The sequence below is a fragment of the Rhipicephalus sanguineus genome, chromosome 10 (assembly GCF_013339695.2).
Source record: "Rhipicephalus sanguineus isolate Rsan-2018 chromosome 10, BIME_Rsan_1.4, whole genome shotgun sequence".
In the NCBI taxonomy this organism is placed as follows: domain Eukaryota; kingdom Metazoa; phylum Arthropoda; class Arachnida; order Ixodida; family Ixodidae; genus Rhipicephalus; species Rhipicephalus sanguineus.
Window position 1 is genome coordinate 111,908,542 of NC_051185.1, and position 27,245 is coordinate 111,935,786.

The window sequence follows — 27,245 nt, forward strand, 5'->3', positions numbered from 1 at the left end:
ATATATATATATATATATATATATATATATATATTCGGTATGAAGATCGATGGGTCCGGTACGATAGATGATCGAAGGATGAACGTATGAAATGTGGTTCATTAGATTAACGTTTCGGCTGGTGGGCCAGATTTCGTCAGAATGAATGCAGTACTTACATGTTGGCACTATTTAAAGGTGTGTGTTTTCACACTGTGGCGCAGATGCACCACAGTCAGACACTCTGCGCATCGAGAAAACAACAAGTTATAGGCACGTGGTGGATACATGACTGCCAATAAAAAAAATAAAAAAAGGCATCGCGTTAGAGAAGAAACCGCGTCACTGGCCAGTGAGATACCGCGAGACATGAACAAAGCACACATCAGATTCAGCGGTGCCGTACAAGGCGTACATAGCGAAAGAGCGCTCTCTTCGAATAGAATCGAGCAAGCAAGGGAAAAAACACGAAAAGAACATTTTCCCGATAAAATGAATGTCCAAACCGACGAAGGCGAGTTTGTGTCAGCATGGATGTTGTCACGTATCTCGGGAGCGCTTGCAACGCGGAGTGGAGTTGGGAGAGGGAGAGGAGAGAGACTCGAGAGACGCCGTGGTGGCACTGCAAACAAAACTTTATCTAACACACCACGGCACACAAAAATGAACACTTAAAATTTACAACAATATTGGTACATTAGGAAATTCCTAGGCTAGTGGCTCCTCTAGTCCTAAAGTCTCGCGATACCCATGGAGCGTTCTTACGGTTCGCGGTGTCCGCCGACTCGGTTGGTGGTCCCAAGTCGACGTTCGGCCCCGTCGTCGCAGCTACTGTCGACGTCTTGGGGTCGTCGTCGTCGATCCGCCTCGCTGATCGTCTTCCTCGCCGATGCTTCCTTCCTCTCGGAGAACACCGGTCTCTCCCAGTTAGGCCTAACTGTCGGCCTCTCCTCAGTGCCACCAGCTCGAACTGTCGACGTGGCTCTCCAGTGATTGTCGGTGGGTCGCCGTCACCTTGCCGAGCTGTGGTAGTGCCGCAGGTGCCTCGAGAACTGCGTGATGAGGCTGCCGCAAGCCCGGGACGCCTCGCTCGGTAGACCCCGAGGTCGACGGCCACCCTCCCGGGGCATGCACAACGCTGCCTCCAGAACTCAGCCCTGCTGTTCGCGTCGCGGACGCGACGCTGGCCTGCACCACCTTGCTCCTCTACAACTCCACCGAACAATGTCCAACTCTTCTCCTGTGGTCTCTCACCTCAGCTCGGGTCGCGTGGCACGCGCCTTTCTCCGGCCAATGGCTTGCGTCGACGTGGCGGGGGTGCACACCATCGGGTACTTTTCCATTCCCCGCACACCATCGACGCCTTGCGCTGTCCGGCGCGCGCCCCGTGCCCCTTTACTCATGACAGATGTATGCACTGTATACTATGCAAGCACGCTAGCCAGCTTACCCGCGTTTTCGTTTAAGCCACCAGAAACCGTGTAAAACTTGTGAATTAAAAACTCGTCCAAGGCGAGCTTGTGCTGGCACAAATTCGCCTTTGTCGGTTTTCTATATACAAGTTTTCTCGCTTACCAATCATCTTCTCGCGGCAACCTTCTTATTTTGGTAATGTGAAAGAGTAATTTACTAATACGAGGGATGAGGAATACACTTTATTTTGAACCAGCAATTTAAACGAGAAAAAATGAGTTTCATGCACGAAGATTTATGTGCTACATTGCCCTTCTTGTATTCTTTTGCAATAGGAATAAAGTCGCAACAGCCAGGATCCACACTCTTACAAACAGCATATATTCACTAACCGGTAGTAAAATGCAGGTTAACGAAATTTGCTACCTAGTTATCAAGTGAATAGTGCTGACTCGAATGTACGTTAGTCCATTACTAAATTGTTAGTAACCGCGCTAGCAACATAGTAATCGTATTAACTCTAGCGGACTACAATTAGCCAATTAGATATACAGTAAAACCTCGGTGATACGATCACGGCTTGTACGAATTTCGGGATGATACGAATTTTTCTATGGTCCCGACGAAGGCCCATTAGCCTGCGGTGTATTGGAGTACGGTTGTTGCGAACCGATTTTCACCCCGCGACGTTTGATACGAACGTACGCAAGCGCACACGTACGAACAGGTGCTGCCCGCGCTGTCGCGGAAGACTCGGCGGGTGCGGGCATGCGCGCTGCGCGACCGTCAACGGTGCGTCGTTACCTCCGAAATTGTGCGCGCGAATCTTGGAGGCATTTACGCGCCTTCGCGTTTAGATTACGGATGCGCTGACGTTGCGTTTCTTTCTTTTTTTTTTTTTCCAACGCGTTGATGCGTGTTAGTGTGCTCGAGGCAGCAGCGTATTTGTACTGTGTTTACACGTGCCTGCCACGTGGAGGCAAGTCATGTCCTCGCAATCAGACGTTCTATGAAACAAGACTGAAACTTGGGCTGCGGGTCCTTCATGAAGTCCCATGAAAGATGGACGAAGACCCCAAGAGACGAAGCGGACGGTCTTGGCGAAGGAGCTAGGCCGCGCAACGTACGCGCACACATGCCAACTCTCCGATTTGAACGGGAGACTCTCAAATTTTGAGCAAACCTCCCGATTATGCGGGCACGGCCGCAAATCTTCCGAAAAGCACCGCCAACACCACCGCGATAAGAAAGTAACAGCAACAAAGGACAGCGATTATAAAATTTTCTTCCTTCATCTATCGCGTGCAAAGCGCTTTTTAAAGTCACTTTCGCCGCTGTACTCTGGTATTATGCAGAAAAGCGTAGTAAGATTAGGAAGGAGCTACAAGCGGTCACGGGTCACAACACACCTGGTTCATTAATTACACACGCGCGCACGCACCGTATATTTGCTACTAAAAGTATGATCGTTGGCGTCTAAAAACGTTACTGGCAATGATTTAAAGCTGTTGATAACGTCAGTGCGGCCCCCTGAGAAACACTAAATCAAAACGTATGCCAACTTTCTTTTGTCGCATACCAACTCTTCATGTTTTCTGGTGATACGAATTTCGGATGATACGAATATTTTTTGGCAACCCTGCGAGATTCGTATCACCGAGGTTTTACTGTATTACGCCTATTTTGTTTATATGTGCGTGTGCATTACCATATCAAGATGATTCCATTATAAAAGTATCTATAGGATAAAAAAACGAAGTGGCATTGTTTTCGTACATGAACTAATGGTCGCTAATTACTTCATGTAATTACCATGGTAAGTACGCATCACAGCAACATACATAAACGCATGAATGGATCACAAACGAGAACACACACGCAAACACACTCACAGAATATCAAGACTTCTACGTAGCCAATATATACTCTAGCAGCAGCTTGAAAGCTATTTATGCTCCTACTTTGAGATGACACACCGTGTATTGGTTAGAGGCCACATAATTTAGAAGAATAATTGATGTTTTCTACACATCATCGTGTGCCCTTCTATTTGCTTGTATATGTGCCATCACGAGGCACGAAACTTTTATTCCAAGGTAATCAATAAAATTAAAGTTTGTCTAAATTTTCTAAAGACCGTCATCATTACGGCAAAATATACTGCGGCATCTACGAAAGATCTGGCAACGTGGGTGGCTTAGTAGTTACTTAGTTAAAAACACCAAGAAAGCTTCCCCGGTTAGTAACAGCAAAAGTTACTATCTTTACTAGCTGCTGGCTAGTAAAGATAGTAACTTTTGCTGTTACTATGCGTTTACTAACTGTTTACTAACTTTTTAAATGCGAAGCATTTCTTAGCGAACCTCTGGCACTTTGAGCGTTTCTATCTACGTATCTATCTATCTATCTATCTAGCCGCCTACGTCTGGGTGCTCTCATGATCGCCTCCTTAGCTTGGTGTAGACCAAAATTTGCATGGGAGGGTAAGAGGATTTGACGGATATGACTGCCTGGTCATGACATGAATAACTTTAAAATCCTGCCGCGTACGTCGTGAAACCCTCTCCACTAGACACCTGTGGCACATACCCGTCTACCACGGGCCGCTGTGTACGGGTATGCGCCACAGGTGATTGACAGTTTATATCTACCCAGGAACGGCCAGAACAGACATTGGTAACTTAAAAGCGAGAGCGTTAAGAAAAACCAACATCGGAAGCGTTGACTCGCCGAATGGAGAGAATGAAAATTAGGACCCAGCAGGAATCGAACCCAAGCATTCTGCGTGGCAATCAGGTATTTAACCACTGAGCCACGCCAGTTCTATAAAGTGGTTTGGAAAAACAGCCTACGCAGGCGTAATATCGGTGCAACGTCAATTGTGGTTGTGGTTCTGGCTATCTAATTTTACGGGAAAGCAATAAACACTACATGATGCTCCTACGATGTGTACCCCTACGATACAAGCGTTTAACGTCTGTAGTTACACTGTTGGCTCCGCTTTTATAGCAGTCTAATAAACATTACGTTACTATTCCTATCCTTCAGCAAGCTATATTGAAGCATTGCTCGACCCTGGAGGAATACATTAACGAAAGTTACATACGATATCCACATCACCGCAACGTAAAGTGCACTTCGTCCACCAGAACGACGCAGTGTCCTCTTCATTTCTTACGAGGCTGGGCGATCGCCTCATGCTGACCGAGGATGATGCCAGATTGATTGACAGTCGATTTGTAGACTAGGCTACGTAGGCCACATACGCCCACATAGTCTACGAATACGAAAAACACCATCCACTGATGTTGGTCTACGTAGCACTATCCTGGCCTACCAGCCTCGACGGCCTATACCTCACCAACGCGAAGGGTGGCTCCGGGTTCCGACATGTCGCCGGCTCGGTCGACATACAATTTGTTGACGAAGTGACCGAGGCATCCACGAATTCCAACAGCTCTACTATACTACATACTTCTCTACACATGGACCCCTCGTCACCACGATCACGACCGGATCCTACAACAAGTCATGACCAGCAGCCGGTGCCCACTGATCAGGGTGATGATGCCCTTGTTCAAGAACTGTGAAGAACTTCTTGCACACGTGCACACGGGTTGGTGAAACGTGCGTGCGTTCTCGGGACACGTATAAGCACTACACGTCAGCTTACCGCTTCTGGTGTTGGTAAAAATTGGGGGACCCTTAAGCTTCGCCTTTAAGAGTTGAACGCGATAGCGAAATCCGGCCCCTAGTGCGCACTTCAACCACTAAGTGCATACTTATTAATGTGTATTGTTACACACACACACGCACGCGCGCGCGCGAATTTTACAGGCTTTCGATCAAGGAGGTTTAAAACAAAATTCTGGAGTGGAAGCTCTCGAAACGCCTTGCCATTGAAAGTGAAGCCAGCTTTTGCCCACCAAAGAGTTCGCAAACATGCTCTTTTCTGGTGGTGCCTACTTAGAGATCAAATGGCTTTGATCTGTTATTGTAAATGCTACGTCAATTATAAAATAAAAGATCCTTGTTGCCGACAAAAGTAACCCGTCGAGTGCAGTATTGACGATTGATGTCCAATAAAATTTGCCATGACTTTGAAGCTTACTTACGAAAACTAGTAACACAAAGACACACTTACAGCAGTATCTGACCCATAAAAGTTACCATAATTAAACTTCTCTGGCGTGCGTGGAAAACGTTCGCTTTCCTTCGCCAAACGCTGATGGTTTATCGTGCCCCTAGAAAGATGGCGGGTGCAGCCGCCATCTTTTGGTGGGCACGGCTTCACTATTGCGCAATAATCGCCACTCCAGCAATTTTTTTAACCTCCTTGCTTTCGATCTAAAGCAAGAGTCGCATGGCCTCCAAGATATACGCCGCGCGCCGGCCCTCTCGGATGCAATGAAAAGTCGAGACATATTTCTCACAATGCCTCACAGATGGCAGCACATTATCTAGCGTTTGCTGCGTTGGCTTGATATGTTTTCCTCTAGATGGACATAGTTGTCCATTTTTAGAGCTGTTTGAAAGTTCGTGTGTGTATTTAGCGGCGATGGCTGCACTATCCCGGCGTTTTTCGACGTAGTTTGATTGCCTCGCGAATGCGCCTACCGTATGGGCTCGTTTTCGTCGTGACACCTGCCGAACAAAATGCGTCGAGACTCCTTTCACTACATGACATTTATGTAGTGTTTTTGTCCGAAGCAGCTGCAAGCAACCTCGTGGCTTTGTTGTAAGACACCTGCTTGCCACGCGAACGGCCCGGGTTCGATCCTCATTGGGGCCGAAGATTTTATCGTTTATTTTATTTGCTACTTTCTCGATTTTTCGCTCACGGATGATTTTCCGCTCACAACCAACGGTGCCGACGCCGACAGCGGAATTTCTGCGACACGAGCTCTCTAACGCTACCGCGTTAATACCACTGACGTTAATACCCACGTTGCCACTGGCAGCGTTACCCAACCGTAAACAACTGGTTATATAACACATATGCGGCTCTTCAACATATATATGTGTGCGTTTAAAATTTATACAAATCTTTAGCGTCATTTTGTAACGTGTCGCTCATTAAGAAAAAAGATACGCCACAGTCACCTATCCGCCGCATGCTTCGCATAACATCGACTCCCGCGGTACGTGGGATCTGCCGGATTTTTTTCTAAGAGTGCAGTCAGTGACCTCGAGGTCGGTGATGTAACGCCACGATCACTAGGCTAACGCGGCTAAAGCTTTTGCGAATTACATTTGTTGCCACCGATAGAAAGCAACAGTTGGTGCCAGAAAATGAAGAACTGTTGGTGCCAGAAAATGAAGAAGCCAAGTGATTCCATCATTTCAAAGCTTAAACCAGTTAAATCGTGGTGGTACGAAAAACACAGTTTCGCCTCAATGGCGAAGGAATGAATGGGATAGCAAGAAATTGGAATGCCACAGGAAGAACGGAAAGCAGCTAGAAACTTGCTGCGCACTGCTCAAGCACAAAGGACGCTGGAAAATAAAACACACAAGGGGAGTGCGAACTAACAACTGTCACAGCTCAACACGTGCAGCGCGCTGCTGAGACACAAAGAAGAACTCGTGAAAATAACACGCAGGTATACATACGACGAGCACGACCTGTCACGGTTGTCACTTCAACTAACCCCTACTTTGGCTCTTCAAGCTAGCAGATCACTCCTTTCGCAAACGCGGCCGCTGGAGCGAGCAAAGTGACCTTCGTGTGGTCTGAAGGAAAGATTACTTTTAAGGGCTCGTTTTAGGGGCGAAGCTCCTTAAAGCGGCACCCGTTCGTCCCTCGTAGTCGTAGTGCATAACGAGTCGTAACGCTAGTACCAGATCTTGACCTCCAAGGTGGTGCCGGTGGGAGATTTTTCCTGTGCGTTGTTGAACAATAAAAAATTCGCAGCGTGCGCGTTAACTAAAAGCCGAATTCTTCTGTCTCTCATTCCCCATTAGCAGCCATTGGCATGTTCCAGTAGGAAACGTTAGTAGAAGTAGAAGTGTAAGTGTTAGCTAAAAGCCGACTTCTTGTATCTCTCATTCCCATTATCAGCCATTGTTTACCTCCAAGGTAGTGCCTGGTGAGATTTCTCCTGTGCGTGATTAAACAATAAAAATTTTGTTCAAAACGCCGTTGATTGATGAAATAAACCAACGAAAGACGCCAGATGTTTTCTAAAAGCAAAACGAAAGAACTCCAGATGTTTCTAAAGCAAAACAAAAAGACGCCAGCTGCTTAACGAAAGACGCCAGATGTTTTCTAAAGCAACGGTTTTCTAAACAATGAAAATTCACAGCGTACATGTAAAATTAAAGTGAGCTGCAAGTCGTCATAACTCTCATCGAACCTTTGGTATAAACGCGCCCGATCTCACGTCGGTGGTGATGTACTGGGCAGAATTCACGGAAGATTCACGGTTTACCGATGAAACTCCGCAGCTTCGCCCACTCATCATCATTCACTCCGTGGATATGCTGTGATTTTTTTTTCATTGTTATACACAATATTAATGAGAACTAACAGACAGCAATGCCAGGGAAAGTATAGGGGGTGCTATTTGTAGTAATTAGAATATAAATGTGAAGAAATTAAAGTGGACGAAAAGATAACATGCCGCCGGCAGGGACCGAACCTGCGACCTTCGAATAACGCGTCTGATGCTCTACCACTGAGCTACGGCGGCGGTCATCTCCTCGTCCACTTTTTAGGGTATATATGTGGATTTAAACTTAGGAGTGTTAGTCAAAGAAAAACGAGCCCTTAAAAGTAATCTTTCCTTAATTCATAGCGAGGGTCTCGTTCTGGCAGACATGATGCCTTCAGGTAGTATGCGAGGGATCATTGGTCTGCTGCCTCCTCGTAAATATGTCACGTGCTACGTGACGCCAAAATAGGCAGAAAAAAGAGTGTTCCACACTCGCCGCCATGGCTGCGACTGGCGCTGACTAACCCTCCTAAGTTTAAATCCACATATATACCCTAAAAAGTGGACGGGGAGATGACCGCCGCCGTAGCTCAGTGGTAGAGCATCGGACGCGTTATTCGAAGGTCGCAAATTCGGTCCCTGCCGGCGGCAAGTTATCTTTTCGTCCACTTTACTTTCTTCACATTTATATTCTAATTACTACAAATAACGCCCCCTATACTTTCCCTGGCATTGCTGTCTGTTAGTTCTCATTAACTTCGTGTGGTCTATAGCTTCAACGTAAACTGTGCTGAAAGCACAAGACGTACAAAACTCCCCCTCAAGAGATAATCGCGCGAGCACGGTCGACCACACCCTGTATGTCAAAGTACAAGTCGAAGGCGCACATCCCATTTTTGGCGAAAAGGCAGTTTTAGAATTGGGGGCCCAAGAAATTTGCGAGCGGCCAGGAAGACTGCGCAGAACGCAAGTCACTTTCGCACTCTTGCGCTCATGCTGTCCCAATAGTGTGCCTCGATGCGTGCGCGGACAAAACGCGCATCAAGGCACCTTATGTCCCAAGACCCTGCAGCGCCTTCGTTTGGACGGCAAACAAAACCGGAAAGCGCGCGACCTCAAGAAAAGAAATAAAGACGGCGCTTTAGGCACTATAGCAGTGGTACGTGAAGCCACGGCTCGCGTTCCCTACGAGCGTCGATTGTGGTCACTAAGATAAAACGTCATTTGGCTCTAGTTGGTACATATTCCTGAGGCCATGGAGGAAAAAAAACCAGGAGGAAACGTCACGTGACATTTTTGAAGCCCAGCCAAAACAAATGAAACAGGCGCATGCTGGGAAATGAGCACCCTCACGTGATAGGCAAGCGGTGAGAGGGGGGAGCGGCGTCCGAGGAGGTTGGCTTGTGGACGCTAGACGCGCGCGCTCGTCAATTTTTGTTTTTGTTCATGAGCCCACCAAAAAAGGAAATGAAACAGGAGCATCATGGGAAATGAGCCTCGAACGCGAGGAGCAAGCGGCTTCAGAGGAGGTTGGCTTGTGAACGCTAGGCGTGCTCCCTCCTAGTTTTTTCTTTCCTCCATGCCTGAGGCTAAAATTACATCGCAAACGCACTTTTTTGTCCTTCTCAGTTCTTCTTTACTTCTATCAAACTAGTGCACGCACCGGAGTGGAGCGAGCGCCGCATGCTACAATTGGCTATGCTATATGTGGTTTAGCCTGCGTTACTATCATCATGAAGACGCTCGAAGAACAAGAGGAAGAAGACTTCTCTTTCGCGCGAGCGTGCGCCGAGATGGTTATACTTTACCTGCGTAACGTGCGTTTGCATTCTGCCGTTAGTATCCAGGATGCCGAATGACAATAAAAAAAGAATTTCCGTTAGACCCTCATGGAATTCGGTATTTAGCAATAGACAATGAGGACGGGCTACCTTTTGACTTAATCATGATAACTGGCTTGCACAGTATATGACACTCACGAATGGCTCGATTTTACTGTGACTCGGATAGAAGACCAGCAAGACAGTATTTTCAAGAAAGTATGGCCCGGTTTCTTGAGGTAGAAAAAACAAAAGAATGTGTTCCTTCATGGTTGGCTAGGGTAGAGCCCCTGCTTACTATGAAGGAATTTTAAATCACAATGTTGGTTATCCAGTGGTTGACGGTATGTGTGTCTACATGTTTGTGGTGTCTTGTAACATAATTCTGTTGTCCCCGTTTGTGTGATGTACAACCGGAAATAAAGAAAAAAAAAGAGGCATGGCGTAATTGTCTAAGGCAGCAGGCTGCGGAGCGAGGGGTTGCGGGTTTGAAACCGCGGTCGAGCGCTTCGAGATTCTTTTCTTCTGAATTACTTTTAGTTCTTGCTTTTATTTATATATACATACATATACATATACGGGGCATGACGGCGACGGCAAAAATCCGCCGAGAGTGTCCATATAATTGCTATCGCAATAAAAGTCACAGTTTCGCCGCAAGGGCGAAGCAATGAATGCGATAGCAAGAAAAGCGGCCCGTGATGGATGCGCTGCGACTACCGTGCGTCCACCACTACCCGGCAGCTAATAGACAGTTTTAATTTCACGTACGTAGGGACTTCACATACGCAAACGTGAAAAGTACACGTACGTTACGTGCACGACATCTGAAACGCTTTTAGCTACACGCACGCGACGCGCGGTGAGAGCCTCCACGTAGCTCCATCTGCTGAGAATCATGAACACTGCGTAAGCTTGTTCGAGCGCCCGCACGAGCGCCCGCACGAGCAAACAGCGGAAGGGCAAAGTTCTCCCTGCGCAAATATAAGAAGAAGCGAGAGAGCTGGCCGACGCCTTTAAGTGCGCCCGCGCGCTCCTATAGCGCCATCTCGCTGGTAATGAAGAAACGCTTATAAGCGCCTCCGTCTCGGAGGACTGCAAACGGTAAAGGGTGTGTATATAACGCTCGCTGTTAGCTACCAGACGGATGTACGTTTTGTGGAGTAGTGCTTAGCGCACCGCGCTGCGAATTCAGAGGTCGCTTGTTCGATTCCGCGCTTCGGAAGCATTTTACTGATTTATTTTTCTTTGGGATATTGATGTATATATACATACTTATACATATACGCAGCATGACGGCGGGGACGGTGACGGCGACGGCAAAAATCAGCCGAGACTGTCCATATAATTGCTATCGCAATAAAACAAACAAAATTCAGCTGCATATGCCGCGCGCTTCCTGCAACGCTGGCCGATGTGTGTCTAAAGTCGTAGTGCCGACTCTCAACTTGAGCCAATGTGATAGGCGTGAAAAATGCGGCCTGTTTTCAGTTGATTGAGATTGTCATTGTTTTTGTCGACGGATTGTTGTAGCATCAGTATCTGGCTCCTCAGCTCTCTTTCTTTTCTATTCCATTTGGCCTTTTCGGTAGTGAGCAATGTAGAGGCCGAATGGCTGTCGACCTGGACGCTTTTGTCGCATGGGGCAGCGCCCAGCCTTGCGAACGCATTCATTGTGACACTGTACATGATGACTGTCGGTTGTTTCGCCGGTAGGGCATGTGGTGTCCATGGCCTCCGATTCTTCAGCTTCGGGACCTAATGTCAGCGCTGCACATCGCGGCGATCGCAAGGCAGCGTTGCTACTGGTACATGCTTTCGTTGACTGTTCGGAAGCAGCACGGTCACGTTTGGTGATACTTGTCATGCTTGGTTCAGTTGTTACCTTCGGCTCCCAACGTGAAGGGTAGTCTGCAAAGAGTGTACGCTACGGCATCATTCTTAAGCCACCGCTTCGTATATTCCATGAAATCTTCGGGTCGTAAATGACGGCTACATATTCTAGTGTAGTTTGAATATGTATTAGGAGACCAATTGTCCCGCCGAATTACTGCAAGCTACCTCTCCCGAACACCAGCGGCAGCTAGAATTTCATGGAGGGACAGCCGAACGGTGTATTTAGGCGAAAGCCTCAGATGCCTCATCAAACGCGAAAATTGACCGTCGGCGGCGTCAACACGAGTGATGCAAGAAATCATCACGTGATGACGTCACAGGAAATAAAACTTTGTGACATCATCGTGACGTCACACCACGTGACATCGTCATACTGCATCTTCGCTTGGTCAAAATGGGCCGATCACGGAGGCAGTGCGTAACCATTTGAGGTGCAGAAAAATCTCGAAGGGAGGCAGGGGATGTTCAATACATTGACTGGGAAGAAAAAAAAGCAGATGGCTTTCGCATTTCAGTCGTCTTAGGTGTATGCATTAGGAACCCTGTGAGTTTTTTTTCTTTATCAATAAAGGGAAATAAAAAAAGACAATCGTGATTTCTTTCCGTTCCATTTGCAGAGTGGAACACAACAGTAACGACATACTAAGGCATGCGAATGACGTGGCTGCAATAGCCTGAAATAGAAAATAAACCGCGAATGCTGTCAAACTCGAATACAAGCATCGAACCGGCAGCACGGCCTGACAGACTGCCTGCGGAATACGTACAGTGGGGATGGAAAGAAACACAAACATGGGGCACCTACATTCCTTGCTGTTTCGCATTTATTTTCAAGTGGTTGTAGCCTGAATGATTGATGAAAAGACGGAGTCCTCCGTGATACAATCGAAGGCCATCTAGCGTCTTTTTATTGCCACCACGGTCAGAGCGTGATGAAAACAGCGCGCCACTATGTTCACGTTTCTTTCCATCCCCGTGTACCTCTGAAAGCCTGCAAGAAGCACGAATGCAATGAAATTCGGATGCAAACACGAATTCGTGAGCTTCGTAATACGCGCGGCCGCTCAGCACTAGCTTCTCGTAGTCTTTACGTGGATGGATGGATGGATGGAAGCTACGAGTGTCCCCTTTATAACGGGGCGGTTGCAGGTGTGCCACCAGGCTCGACAAATATACATATATGTAAATATATGTAAATATACTACAATATAGGAAACAAAACAACATTTATTTTACCCTAACAGTTTTGGCTGGCGGTCCAGCCTTCTTCGGAGGATGTAAGTGAAATGAAACGGCCATGGCCCAACCCGCTGCACAAGGGCCGCCCACCCAGTTTGGGGACCAAACGACACTTTCAAAAAAAGCAAGAAAGAGAGAAAAAAAAGAGAAAGAAAGAGAGAAATAACGAAGGAAGCAACAGCGACGCCTTTGCTGGGGCGTTCGTCAGCGGCTGGAAAACGAGGGAGGGAAAGAACAGCGGGAGGAAAGACCGAGAGACGCCGGAGGCGGGCGAGGCGGGCGGGTTATGCCCGTCTTATCTTTGTAGGCTAGAATTCGCTCGCTGGATTTCAAGCAAGACGGACGTGCCGGCCGCGATGTCCTGGATTACTCCTCGTACCTCTCGCTGACCGGCGCCCCGTGCGCCGCTCATCATACCGTGCGCCGCTCATCGACGGGGCCTTCGCCGCTTCACCGATGTTGTGCACCGTGCCTCTAGCTGTGTTTCGCGGACCCGTCCCTGAACTCCCGTGACCGTTTCCCCATATTTCCTGTTCTCTTTTCTCTTCGTTGGATGGATGTGCTCCTATCACTTTTCTCTCTATTTTCCTACTTTTCTTTTATTCCCTCCTTACCCCCACCCCTACAAGGCACTGCACCGTGTCGCCTATAGGCAGACAGAAATTAGGTGCCTTTTTCCCTTCCTTAATAACCACAGAAGAAGGCTAGATGAAAAGGTGGCTTGAGCAAGCGACCAAGGAAAAGGGAAAAGAGAATTGTCGCTTCTACACATCACACACACGGCGTCCAAGTTCAGATGGTTCGGCGGTTAGCTCGCGGCGCCGGGCCGTACACACACGAAAAGAGGTGCATACGACCCGCTCCAGCTTCGGGAAAACTCTGGCCACGATACAATGCTAAAAGCACCCCCGCCCCCCTCTTTTTCATGCAAAAAAAAAAGAAAACAAAGAAAGCGCACCAGCCCGTTGATGCATGTGGCACCGATCGGGTCTATTTTCACGCGCTCGATCGTTTACTTAAACGATCGTCCCGTCCGTCTGAACTAACGTGTGTATAAATAAATAAATAAATAAATAAATAAATAAATAAATAAATAAATAAATTCCCTTTCTGGCCGCTACGATTGGTCACGGAGGCACGTCAGAAGCCCAGGGCTCTCGTTCATTCCGTGGTAGAGTGATTTGAATTTGTTTATGAAATACGACTCCCGCTGTTCGCGCTGCCGTGTGTTCTGGAAGCCGGATTGTAGAAGTATAACACTTATGTGCTCGAAAGAGTGACCAGGCAGATTAATGTGTTTGGAGAACGGCAAATTAGGGAGGCCTTTCACATGTGCCCTGTGGTTGTTGAAACGTAAACGGAACGCGGTTTCTGTCAGTCCAATATATTCCTGTTTGCACACTTCACAGCAAATTTTGTAAGTACAGGCGGGGCTAAGGAAGGCTAAGGAAGAACCGGCGCGGCTAATTCAGTCGAGTTTGACGCAGTTAGAAACTGAAGAGCTTGTCAAATACGAAGAGCAAAAGCGATGTACGATTCAGGGCAAAAAGGAAAGGAAACTGAAGCGTGACAGCGCGTGGCCGGCAGGGAACAGTCCCGCCAGTGATCCTCACACAAAGTATATAAATCAAACTGAAACCTCCCGTGAATCTCCTCAGAATAACACCGATGTCACCAATGTGGTTAACCTGTCTAGTCAACCTTTGACACCTGCGCAAATAAAGCTGCTATCAAAAGGTCTGAACTTCTGTCCCGCCTCTCGAAGAATGGACGACTTTCAGCTATACCAAGATTTGGACAACTTTGCCAGAACATTGCGTCTAAAAGAATATTTTCATGACCGAAGCAGCGCACAAGCAAATCAATTTTCCGATAAATCATGGACCCCAAGCGAGCAACGGGGCAAATATTTAGACATGTACATTTCAGCCGTACAGGGAGATGTAATCAAGGAATATCAAAAACACCGACCCATTCGCAACAATCTGTCCAGGGAGGAACGGGAGGCTTTACGCAGCTTAAGTGACAGCCAGAGCATCATTGTCAAACCGGCCGATAAGGGTGGCGCTGTGGTTGTGCTCGACAGGACTGACTCACATGAAGGAAGGGCTTCGCCAACTGGCACATCAAAATTTTCACAACGAACTCCCTTGTGATGCCACAGAGAAACATGACAGGGAAATTAAAGCTTCATTAACCTCATTACGCAAAAGCGGTAAGATAACGCATCCTATGCTTAAAATGATGTCACCGGGCAACTTCTCTCCTGGGGTGCTATGCAGGATGGCCCGAGTTTGGCGAAACTCGGGATCTTTCCGAGCTCTGGCGACACCCCTTTTTGAACGAGCTAACAGTACGAGAAGGTGAAATCCATCCCCCAGCACGCGCTCCGTTCCATTGGTTACGATGGAACGCGGTGTCACGTCAAGAGCGGTCGAGAAGGTTGGGCGGTATCTTCAAACTAGAGGCACCTTCTTTCATTTGTTTGTCGTTCCTCTTAGTGCAGAAGTGCACCCATGCAAGAAAAGTGGCAGAAAGTTCTACTAACTATATTTTTTATGTGTGCGCGAGCCGTTTGAATCCATTTTTAAGTGTTTAATGTCTGCACTAAATATCCTTTAGAATAATCAGCACCGTGGCCTCTGAGATTAGTTCCGACCAGGCGCCTTACAACACCGCCGCTGGAGCTAATCGCCGAGGCCACCTATATAATCACCATGGTCGGCCTGTACGTTCTAGCGCGTTGCTCGGCCGGCGCGTGCCCTCTTCGTCCTCTTCTTCATCGTGTGCTCGCTCCCCGAGCACGTGCGCCCGGCTGATTAGCTAATTGGCCGGGCGGTATACCTAGCTAAGCAGGACATGCTATGACGAAGTTGATTAAGCCAAATCATGCTAAGGCCGAGCTAATTAAGCCACGTCTTGCTAAGACTATGCTAATGAAGCCGTGTAAAGCTCAGAACAAACTAATTAAGATCATGCTAAATAACGGGACGCTAATTAGGAGGATGTAATTAAAACAAAGATAATCAGGCCCTTACTCAACGAGATCGTGTTAATTAGGATAGTGCTAATTATGATTACGCTAATTAACTCTGTACTATTCTAGGCCTTGCGAATTAAACCTGAGTAATTAATCTCGTGCTAATTAAAGCATTCACAATCAACACAGGACTATATTGCTGCGGACAGCCATCAAAAGACGATTAGGCTGAAGACGACGACGACGATTTGGAGACTGTTGTATTTCCGAAGCTAAAGCTAAACATGACGAAAATCGTTATACTTTTCTATCTAAAAGCAAGAATAAACAAGCTCTTTTTAGATTTCTTAGATCTCGTAAGGCTATTCCTTCTCCTATTAACGTAGAATCAGTTGTTCCAACCCCAAAAGAATTGGCTGATTTATTAGATGATATTGCATTGGGACTAAAACAGCGATTTGCCTCTCAATTACAAACAAAATTCCAAAAACCTTTAGATGTGAATGATTTCATTGACGTAACCATAGAAGAACTGGCGCATGCTGTTCAGTTACTCCCGAATTCAACCCCCGGTCCTGACGGTATTACGTCAGGCATGTTAAAAATATTATTTGATGTGTCTCCTCAGAACCTTCTTAATCTTGTAAATCACTCACTTGGAAATGGTTGGATCCCTCCAGACTGGAGACTTGCAAAAATAATTCCCTTGCTTAAGAAACAAGGAGCAGGTATGCATATTGATAATATAAGACCTATAGCATTAACTTCGCATGTAATTAAATTAATTGAAAGAGTATTATACATCAGAATCATTAAATTTATTGCAGATAACTCGTTATTGAGCCCATGTCAGATAGGATTTAGACCTGGATACTCCATATGGCATGCACATGTAGATTTAGAGGGACGTATTAAGCTTGCTCGCCACAAGCGGCAATTGGCAGCATTAGTCACTCTAGATTTGGCTAAGGCGTACGACAGTGTCGAACATGTCATATTGCTCAATTCCTTAAAAAACTTGAATTTTCCGGGATATATTATCAATTGGTTGTATGAGTTCCTAAACGGTAGGAAATTTTATTGTTCCCAACGTGGCTTATCATCCTCAAAATATGATCAATCTAGAGGGGTCCCTCAAGGTTCAGTTCTTTCCCCTGTTTTATTCAATATTCTATTAAGCTCAATTCCTTTGAACAATAACGTTACAGTTTATGTATATGCAGACGACATTGCATTCTTTGCTTCGGCAGGTGATATTCATTCACTGTATGCAGTATTACAATCATACTTGGGAAGTTTAGAATTCTGGTTTGAACAAATTCGAATGACTCTAAACGTTAGCAAAAGTTCCTTGATTGTTTTTCCATTGAATGCTCCAGTTAGAATTTCTCTTCAGTATCGCCAAGAAGTAATTCCCCAAAATGACTGTGTCAAATATTTAGGAGTTTTTTATGATGAAAAACTCAGCTGGCGCAAACACATTGAGCACGTCAAATGTAAGGCAACACGCGCTGTTGGGATGTTACGTAAGCTTGGTCACCACCCTTCTGGGCTACGCAGAGACAAGCTACTTATGATTTATCGGATGTATGTTCGACCAATTTTAGAGTTTGGTTGCATACTTTACTCAGGGGGGCCTGCATACAAGTTTCATCCCCTGGTTCTCATAGAGCGAGAGGCCCTTCGAAGTTGTCTAGGGGTACCAAAATTTACAGCAAACAGTATTCTATACCTAGAAGCCCGAATCCCCACTCTAATTTGCAGATTCCGCATTCTCACCGTCAAAACATATTTAAAAATTTTTGCGTCCTCACAAAGTCGAGTACAGTTTATATTCGTAGCTGAATCGTCAACGTTTTTTAATGAGCCTTGGTCTCGAATATATAAACCACAAGTTTTGTTCGTACAGGACCAACTAGAATCATTAAATGTTAACATACGCGACATCGTAGCAAACGATAAATCATCGACCATAGCAAAAATTGAATTTGATGATATCTTCCCATCTAATGCCAAACTTTTACCTTCAAGATATTTAATAGGATTGTTAGAGGATCATTTACTTCGATTGGGCATAAATAACATAATTGCCACTGATGCATCCATGCGCGAAGAGAAAGCGGGAGTGGGCATATTTTCAGAGGCTTTATCATGGTCGTACTCCTTGCGCCTCCCAGATTATACTCCCATATTCGAAGCTGAGCTCCTCGCAATTATATTAGCCCTTCGAAAACTACCAGTGAATGAGTCATCAGTTGTTATAGTTACTGATTCGCTGACAGTATGTACATCTTTATCTTCTACTGCTTCTGAGTCTCCCGTTCTAAATGCATTCACTTCCTTAATCCCAAAAAATTTGAATACCGTGAGATTGGTATGGGTCCCAGGTCATTGTGGCATACTAATAAACGAGATGGCAGACACTCTCGCGCGGTGGTCTCTGGGTGGTCCTATTTTGTCCATTGTACCTGATACAGCTTTTATTACTGACTCGAGATTTCGGAAGTATTCTCTAACTCAAGATGTCAAAAGTATGAAATTACCAGTTCCCGAATATGGTCATCTTTCATTCGGCTGGAATAATAAATGGTGTCCCACTCGAAGACTGGAAGTGGCTATTACAAAATTGCGATGCCGGATACCCCCACTTAATTTTTATTTATACAGGTCTGGTCTGGTGCCATCTCCTATGTGCTATTTTTGTCAGGAATCTGAAAACATTGATCATTTCTTGCTTACCTGCCGTCGATTCATTAGGCATAGAAAAAAGCATTTCGAAATTTTATTCAGAAACTTAAGAATTAATCTGAATTCTCAAAATATTCTTTCCCTTGGGGCGTCTTCTCTTGGCTTCAGCAACGGGAACGTCTGCTCAGCCCTATGCGAATTTCTCGGTGAGACACGAAGAATTCCCTGCTAACTTATTCCTTAACAAAATTTGATACTCCAGAATTCCTTTCATTCATTCGGTAATTGTTTCTCATATTGTGGTATTATTCTCCTCCTTATTCCATATCGACTAGTCATTCTTAAAATTTCGTTTATTCCTGCGGCAATTTATTTATTCCTCATTCTTTAAAAAATATTATTAAATTAACCGCCGGTTTCATGGCCGATCCCCCGTAGTGGGTAAGAGCCAACAAACGGGCACAAGCAAGCAAGCAAGCAAGCAAGCCGCTGCCTTGCCCGAGAGAGAGAGAGAGAGACTCTTTATTGGAAAAACAGAGATTTTTGCCGGCGTCAGTATATAACCGCTGGCATGCTACTCTGTGTAGGGATGGGGAAGGGGGTTGACAGACTAAAGAAGAGAGAGAAGGAAATAATAATATAAAGAAAGAATATAAAAAAATGAAATGCGCAAGTGAACCTGATAGAAGGAGAGTGCCCGAGCACTCTCCTGTAAATACACTTGTTTGCAGCCTCTAGTCTACGTCTCTTCACGTAACATTTTGGTGGACGTGCTGGGTACCTCCCTTCGTCACGAAGCTTCGCAGTGGACGCCACCTTGAGCCTTCGAACATGGCTCTGGAAAATGCGCCGACCACTCCGGCTCCAACACCTGCCGCCAACGCGACGTACATCAACGTCACCGCTCCTCGTGACCCTGGTGTTTTCTCTGGCGCTAATGGGCAAGACGTCGACAAGTGGCTCAGCCTTTACGAACGCGTCAGCACAGGTAACCGGTGGGACCCTACTCTCATGCTTGCCAATGTGCTATTCTACCTCGACGGCACCCCGCGAGTGTGGTATGAGACGCATGATACGGAGCTGACAAGTTGGGATCTATTCAAGGAGAAGATACGAGAGTTGTTCGGCAACCCTGACGGTCACCAGCTCGCTGCGAAGAAGGCGTTGTCGACACGCGCGCAGACGTCGACAGAGCCGTACGTTATGTACATCCAAGACGTCTTGGCTCTCTGCCGTGCAGTTGACTCGCACATGACGGAACAGGACAAGGTTGCTCACATTCTCAAGGGTATCGCTGATGATGCGTTCAACCTGCTCGTCTTCAATAACGTGTGCACTGTTGATGCGGTCATCAAAGAATGCCGGCGCCTGGAACTTGCTAAAAGCAAGCGCATTCTTCCGCAGTTTGCTCGCTTGCCTAACACCGCGCCGACGTCGTCCTGTGCCGATGTTCCCCGTTCTACAAGCAACGAGGCCAACGTTACCCGAATTGTGCGACGAGAAATTGAAGCTGCTTATCCGGCTACCTGCGAGCCCCGCACCTGCTCTCCCCCTGCAGTTCCGGTTTCGATGATCCAGGCAGTTGTCCGTCAGGAGATTGCAAGCATGGGACTCCACTCTGTCTGCTCGGTAAATCACGTGGACTCTCGGCCGTATCCTCCGACTGCACCCCCTTCACCGACCCAGTTCCAACCACGTTTCCGCAACGCTGAATGGCGCACTGCTGACGACAGGCCCATCTGTTTCATCTGCCACCGGATTGGACACATCTCTCGGCATTGTCGCAATCGCTGGAACTCTCCTGCACAACACACGTACACTGGCTACAACCGCGCCTATGGCTCTTACCGTCCCTCTACAGCACGTACAGATCACGCTGCCACTGAATCTATTGCTCCTAGCCGCCCGTACTCACGCTCACCTTCGCCCCTACGCCGGCAGTCTCGCTCACCCCAGCCCCGTCGCTCCAATTCGCCAAGCTTCAACGCACGCTCCCAACCGGAAAACTAGATAATGCAGCGCCCGGAGGTGCCGCTGCATTGCTCCCTACGCTGCCAAATCCTCTACTGACCCTTTCGACCAATATGAACCTCATTGAAGTACACATCGACGGTGTTGCTGTTCGTGCTCTAATCGACACGGGAGCCCATTTATCTGTGATGAGTGCTACTCTTCGGACTCGCCTGAAGAAAGTTCTAACCCCAGCCGCGAAGCCAGTTGTTCGTGTCGCCGACGGCGGAACAGCTTGTGCAATTGGCATGTGTACAGCTCGAGTCGACATCGCCGATCGCTCTACCATCGTTGCTTTCACCGTACTCGCCCACTGCCCCCACGACGTCATTCTTGGCTTGGACTTCCTTTCTGCTCATTCGGCGCTCATCGACTGTTCTACCGGTACTATCCGCCTTGACCTTCCTCTTCCAGATCACCCTGCGCCGCCTCCCATTCGCCTAACCGCCGCAGACTTCATTCGCTTACCACCCACAGCTCTGACCTACGTTGACTTGGTACCATCCTCACCAGTGCCTGACGGGGAGTACATTGCGACTCCTGTCAAAGATGTTCTTCTCTACCAGGGTATTACAGTGCCTCGTTCTGTATTATCTATTACATCCAATCGCACATGTTTGCCAGTGGTCAACTTTGGCTTGACAATGCAAGTGCTGCCACGAGGGATATCCTTGGCACATATCAGCGCCTTCGACGATCCCTCGATAGCATCAGTTACGTTGGAGGATGGTACTACCGAGCACACCGACCACTCGCAGTCCGCCGCATCTGTTCTCGACGACCTGAAGGGAATGATTGCGCCAGATCTACCCCCAAAGAATGCTGACGACCTCTACCGGGTTCTCTTTTCGTACCGCGATATTTTTGATCTTCGCGACCGTCCTTTGGCACAAACTACGACCGTGAAACATCGCATAAATACTGGCGATGCCGCTCCTGTTCATAGGCGTCCGTATCGAGTGTCACACGCAGAGCGTCAAGTGATTCAAGCAGAAGTCAAGAAGATGCTCACCAAGAACATCATCGAGCCATCATGCAGCCCATGGGCGTCACCCGTTGTCTTAGTGAAAAAGAAAGACGGCTCGTGGCGATTCTGCGTGGACTACCGGCATCTCAACAAAGTAACAAAAAAGGACGTTTACCCCTCACCTCGTATTGACGACGCCCTTGACTGCCTACATGGTGCTCGCTATTTTTCGTCTATTGACCTACGCTCTGGCTATTGGCAGATCGCTGTGGATGATATGGACCGCGAGAAAACCGCTTTTATCACACCTGATGGTCTTTATCAATTCAAGGTGATGCCATTCGGACTATGTAACGCACCGGCCACATTTGAACGCATGATGGACTCCCTCCTTCAAGGATTCAAGTGGTCCACATGTCTTTGCTACTTGGACGACGTTATAGTGTTCTCCCCCACTTTCGCGAGTCATCTAGAACGCTTATCTGCAATCCTGCAAGTTTTTCGCCGAGCCGGTTTTCAACTTAACGCATCGAAGTGCCACTTTGGTCGTCGCCAGATTACAGTGCTTGGCCACCTCGTTGATTCCAATGGAGTACAGCCGGACCCATCCAAAATCTGCGCTGTTACGAATTTCCCGATGCCTAAGTGTGTAAAAGATGTACGCAGCTTCATTGGTTTATGCTCGTACTTCCGCCGCTTTGTGAAAAATTTTGCGGACATAGCACGACCACTTACTGACCTTCTGAAAAAAGAGGTGCCATTTATATGGGGCGACGCCGAAGCTTCCGCATTCGCTCATTTGATCCGGCTTCTTACAACGCCGCCCATTCTGGCCCACTTTGATCCTTCTGCGCCGACTGAAGTTCGTACCGACGCCAGTGGGCACGGCATAGGCGCAGTACTAGCACAACGACAGCATAGTACTGATCGCGTCATCGCCTACGCCAGCAGGCTCCTCACAACTTCGGAGCGCAACTACTCTATCACGGAGCGTGAGTGTCTGGCCCTAGTTTGGGCGGTTGCGAAATTCCGCCCATACTTATACGGCCGACCCTTTTCAGTCGTAACGGACCACCACGCGCTCTGCTGGTTGTCCTCACTGAAGGACCCTACCGGACGACTTGGTCGCTGGGCGTTACGCCTTCAAGAATATTCTTATACGGTCATCTACAAGTCTGGTCGCTTGCACATGGACGCCGATTGCTTGTCCCGTTATCCGGTAGACGAGGCAGAAGACACCGCCCACGACGCACCCAATGGCATCTTTTCTCTGTCTCCTTTCGAGAACATCTCAGACGAGCAGCAACGCGACCTTTCGCTGCGAGAACTCATCCACCGTCTGCAGACATCGCCCAATGACGCTTCAGTGCGGCACTTCGTCCTCCAGGATGGTGTCCTATACCGTCGTAAGTTCCATCCAAACGGGCCGGAACTTCTTCTAGTCATACCGAGACAATTACGCCGAACTGTTCTTTTTGAACTTCATGACGCTCCAACTGCAGGACACCTAGGTGTATCGCGCACGTACGACCGCATCCGCCGTTGCTTCTATTGGCCCGGTCTCCTCCGTTCTGTTCGACGCTACGTTTCTGCCTGTGATTCCTGTCAACGTCGCAAAACGCCCCAGATGCTCCCTGCTGGTCATCTCCAACCAATCGACGTTCCCGTAGAGCCGTTCTTCCGTGTTGGACTTGATCTTCTCGGCCCCTTTCCTACGTCATCCACCGGGAACAAATGGGTAGCCGTCGCGACTGATTACGCTACCCGATATGCCATAACACGGGCTCTCCCCACCAGCTGCGCCACCGACGTCGCGGACTTTCTGTTACATGACATCATCTTGCTCCATGGTGCTCCACGACAGCTACTCACTGACCGTGGCCGTAACTTTCTCTCTAAAGTTATCGCCGACATTCTGCGTTCCTCCGCCACTCAGCACAAATTGACCACTTCATACCATCCGCAAACGAACGGTCTCACGGAGCGGTTCAACAGAACCCTCACGGATATGCTGTCGATGTACGTGTCGAATGACCACCATGACTGGGACATTGCTCTCCCTTACGTCACGTTCGCATACAATTCTTCTCGACACGCCACTGCCGGATTTTCGCCGTTTTATCTACTGTACGGTCGTGAACCCACCCTGCCACTTGATACTGTTCTTCCTTCGGCTGCCACCCCAACTACCGAGTACGCACGTGATGCCATAGCACTTGCCGATCATGCGCGCCAACTTGCCCGTACTCGGCTGACTGCCTCGCAAGACACACAGCGCCATTACTACGATGCCCGCCACCGCGACGCACAGTTCTCGCCTGGCGCGCTCGTGCTGCTCTGGTCGCCTTCCCGTCATGTGGGACTTTCGGAGAAGCTCCTGTCTAGATACACAGGACCCTACCGCGTCATCCGCCAAGTAACACCCGTAACCTACGAGATTACTCTGGTCAGTCCTCCTTCACCCTCTGCCGCGGTGTCAAGTGACATCGTGCACGTCAGTCGACTCAAGGCCTACTCCAGTGTATCTGACCCTTAACTTTAAAAGCTCCGGGACGGCGCTTTTACCGCCGGGGGTCATGCTGCGGACAGCCATCAAAAGACGATTAGGCTGAAGACGACGACGACGATTTGGAGACTGTTGTGTGCCGCTGCCTTGCCCGAGCACTCTCCTGTAAATACACTTGTTTGCAGCCTCTAGTCTACGTCTCTTCACGTAACAATATCATGCTAGTTATAACCGAGCTCATTAGGACCATGCCACTTAACAGGACGCTAATTAGGAGCACGCAACTTTAAATCAAGCTAATTAGGAATTTACTCATCAAGTACGCGGTAATTGGGATCGCGCTAATTAGCATTATGTTAAGAACGTTCGTGCTAATTAGGACCTTGGTAATGAAATCTGAATAATTTGGTGTTAATTAAGCATTAATAATAATAATATCTGGGGTTTTACGTCCCAAAACCACGATATGATTATGAGAGACGCCGTAGTGGAGGGCTCCGGAAATTTCGACCATCTGGTGTTCTTTAACGTGCACCTAAATCTAAGTACACGGGCCTCTACCATTTCGCCTCCATCGAAATGCGACCGCCGCGGCCGGGATCGAACCCGCCACTTTCGGGTCAGCAGCCGAGCACCGCGGCGGACTGTTAAGCATTACCAATTTGGACGTAACTATTTACTGCCATGTTAATTAAGGCCTAGCTAATCAACAGCACCAATATTGAGATCGAACTGACACGGCCCTTACTCCGAAGCAGACAAAGAATACTGAGTAGACGAGCCACGTAATAAGCTGGAAGTAGCTAGGCGACCACAAGCTCCTCCGATGGCCCCAGCGCAAAGAAGCTGCTGAGTAGTGTCCACCGCATGAAACACTTGACAGGCACACCGGCACTATGACAGTCACGAGTTGAACTGGGGCCTTTTCAGAGAATTTGTGTCCGAGTTCGCGCGTCAATCAGTTTGATTGACAGACGCCCGCGGCGAGGATCGGATCCGCCCACCGCGTGTGCTTTTGCCGAGGGGCTGTGCTCACGCCGCAACGCCAGCGGGCGGCACGATTCATCTATGAGCTTAATCGCACAGACTATGCACACAAGCACGAAGAACTAAAGGTTATATCATCACGTGGCTACGATGTCTCGCATTCACTTTCACTGTGCTCACGACGTACCACTCACGGCCACGAAGTAAGCGCCCCTGGTGGGATTTGCGGCGAGAAATGTTATTATTTGCTTGTTTGTGGAGACATTGTTTCTACCGATTCGCTACTACAGAAAAATCTTCAGATGTGTAATGTAAGTATAGCAGTAACCGGTCCATTTATTTATCTGTAATATTCCAGAGAAGCGAAACGAACTGCACCAGAGTGCTGCGTGCGCGCCCTTGTTGCCTTCGAGAGTGGAAATTTCCATGGTGCAGGTGGAACGAAAGAATTTTCCGAAAGAGGACAAACGCCCACGAACACGCAGGCGCGATGATCAGTTGGCAAAAAGATAGCGCGAAAATCACGCTGACGTCGCTGCACTGTTGGAATGTTGACTGAATGGCGGCGCTAACGCGTTCGCACGCGGCGTTCCTTTGACAACCGCCGCAAATGTTGCACATGCGTTTGTGACGCCGTGCTCGTTCTTGTAGCCGTTTTTATCAACGCTGCTGTCGCGTGCTCCGCACTGTCTTCCTGTCATGACCGCCGTAATGCGAGCTCGGAGCAAACTCGTGTGCCCGAGAAACTCGGGCCATCCTGCATAGCGCCCCTGTCCGCTTCTATTTACTGCCTAAAATTCACAAGATTAACAATCCCGGCCGTCCTATAGTTTCTAGCAATGGCACCGCCACTGAAAAAATCTCTAGTTTCATCGATTCTCTCATTAGGCACACCCCAGAAACATTTCCATCATATGTCAAAGATACCAGCCACTTCCATCGAGAGGTCTCAAATCTTGTTGTACCGCTAGGAAGCTATTTGGTCACCATGGATGTCTCATCGCTGTACACCAACATTCCCCACGCCGAAGGAATCGCCGCCACAATAGCGGCCTATGGAAAAAGTAAATCGACAAGTGAATGCGATGAAAGCGCTTTAGAGGTGCTCCTAAACCTTGTACTCAAACATAATCACTTTGAATTCGACCGCAAACATTACCTACAAGTCAACAGAACTGCCATGGGAACTAAAATGGTCCCAAACTATGCAAATATTTTCATGGCATCTTTAGAGATTCCTTTCCTTGAAAGTTCTCCATCCAAACTGATATTCTACCGATGTTTTCTTGATTATATATTCTTCGTGTGGGCTGATGGTGAGCATAGCCTTTCAAAATTCATCTCTGATTTCAACTCTTTGCACCTTTCGATAACATTTACACACACGTACTCGCAGGAGAGTGTTAATTTCCTGGATGTCACTGTATCGGTCAGTGGCAGCAGCATCTCCACTTCCCTATATAAAAAACCAACTGACCGCCAACAATATCTGCATTTCCACAGTAGTCACCCCCGCCACTGCAAAACAGGTGTCCCCTACTCTCGAGCCCATAGATACAGAAGAATTTGCTCTGAAATTACACAATCTGACACCCACGCACAGGAACTGAGAACAGCATTCCTGTGTCATAAGTACCCAGAAAAAATCGTTGACAATGCAATTGAGCGCGCTCGCTCTCTGGATCGAGGGGTCACAATGGAAGAAAGGGACGGAAATAAAGATAGAACGTCAGGGGCAAATTTAATTCTCACGTACTCCGCCGCAGCCCCTCAGGTAAACTCTACATTAAGCCGCCACTTCAACCTCTCTCTCTACCGTATTTCAAACCCCGCCCAAGGTGGTTTACCGAAGAAATAAAAACCTGAGAGACTTGCTGGTCAGGACAAAAACACACAAATCCGACCACCATCAGGGCTGTAGACTATGCGGGAAACCTCGCTGCAGGGTTTGTAAACACATGGTGACCAAAAATATGGCCGAAGCCTCCTATTTGGACTTTGAGTATACAATTAAAGACGACCTTAATTGCAACTCGTCCAATGTGGTGTACAAAATTTGCTGTGAAGTGTGCGTATATTGGACTGACAGAAACCGCGTTCCGTTTACGTTTCAAAAACCACAGGGCACATGTGAAAGGCCTTCCTAATTTGCCGTTCTCCAAACACATTAATCTGCCTGGTCACTCTTTCGAGCACATAAGTGTTATACTTCTACAATCCGGCTTCCAAAACACACGGAAGCGCGAACAGCGGGAGTCATATTTCTTTCATAAACAAATTCAAATCACTCTCCCACGGAATGAACGAGAGCCCTGGGTGACTGACG

The 27,245-nt window shown here is 47.7% G+C and overlaps 1 protein-coding gene across 5 annotated transcripts in view; it reads left to right on the forward strand.

Annotated features, from left to right (window-relative positions):
* Window positions 1-27,245, forward strand: part of LOC119372266 (ninjurin-1) — a 141,833-nt gene that overhangs the window by 90,943 nt on the left and 23,645 nt on the right. The window lies entirely within an intron of this gene.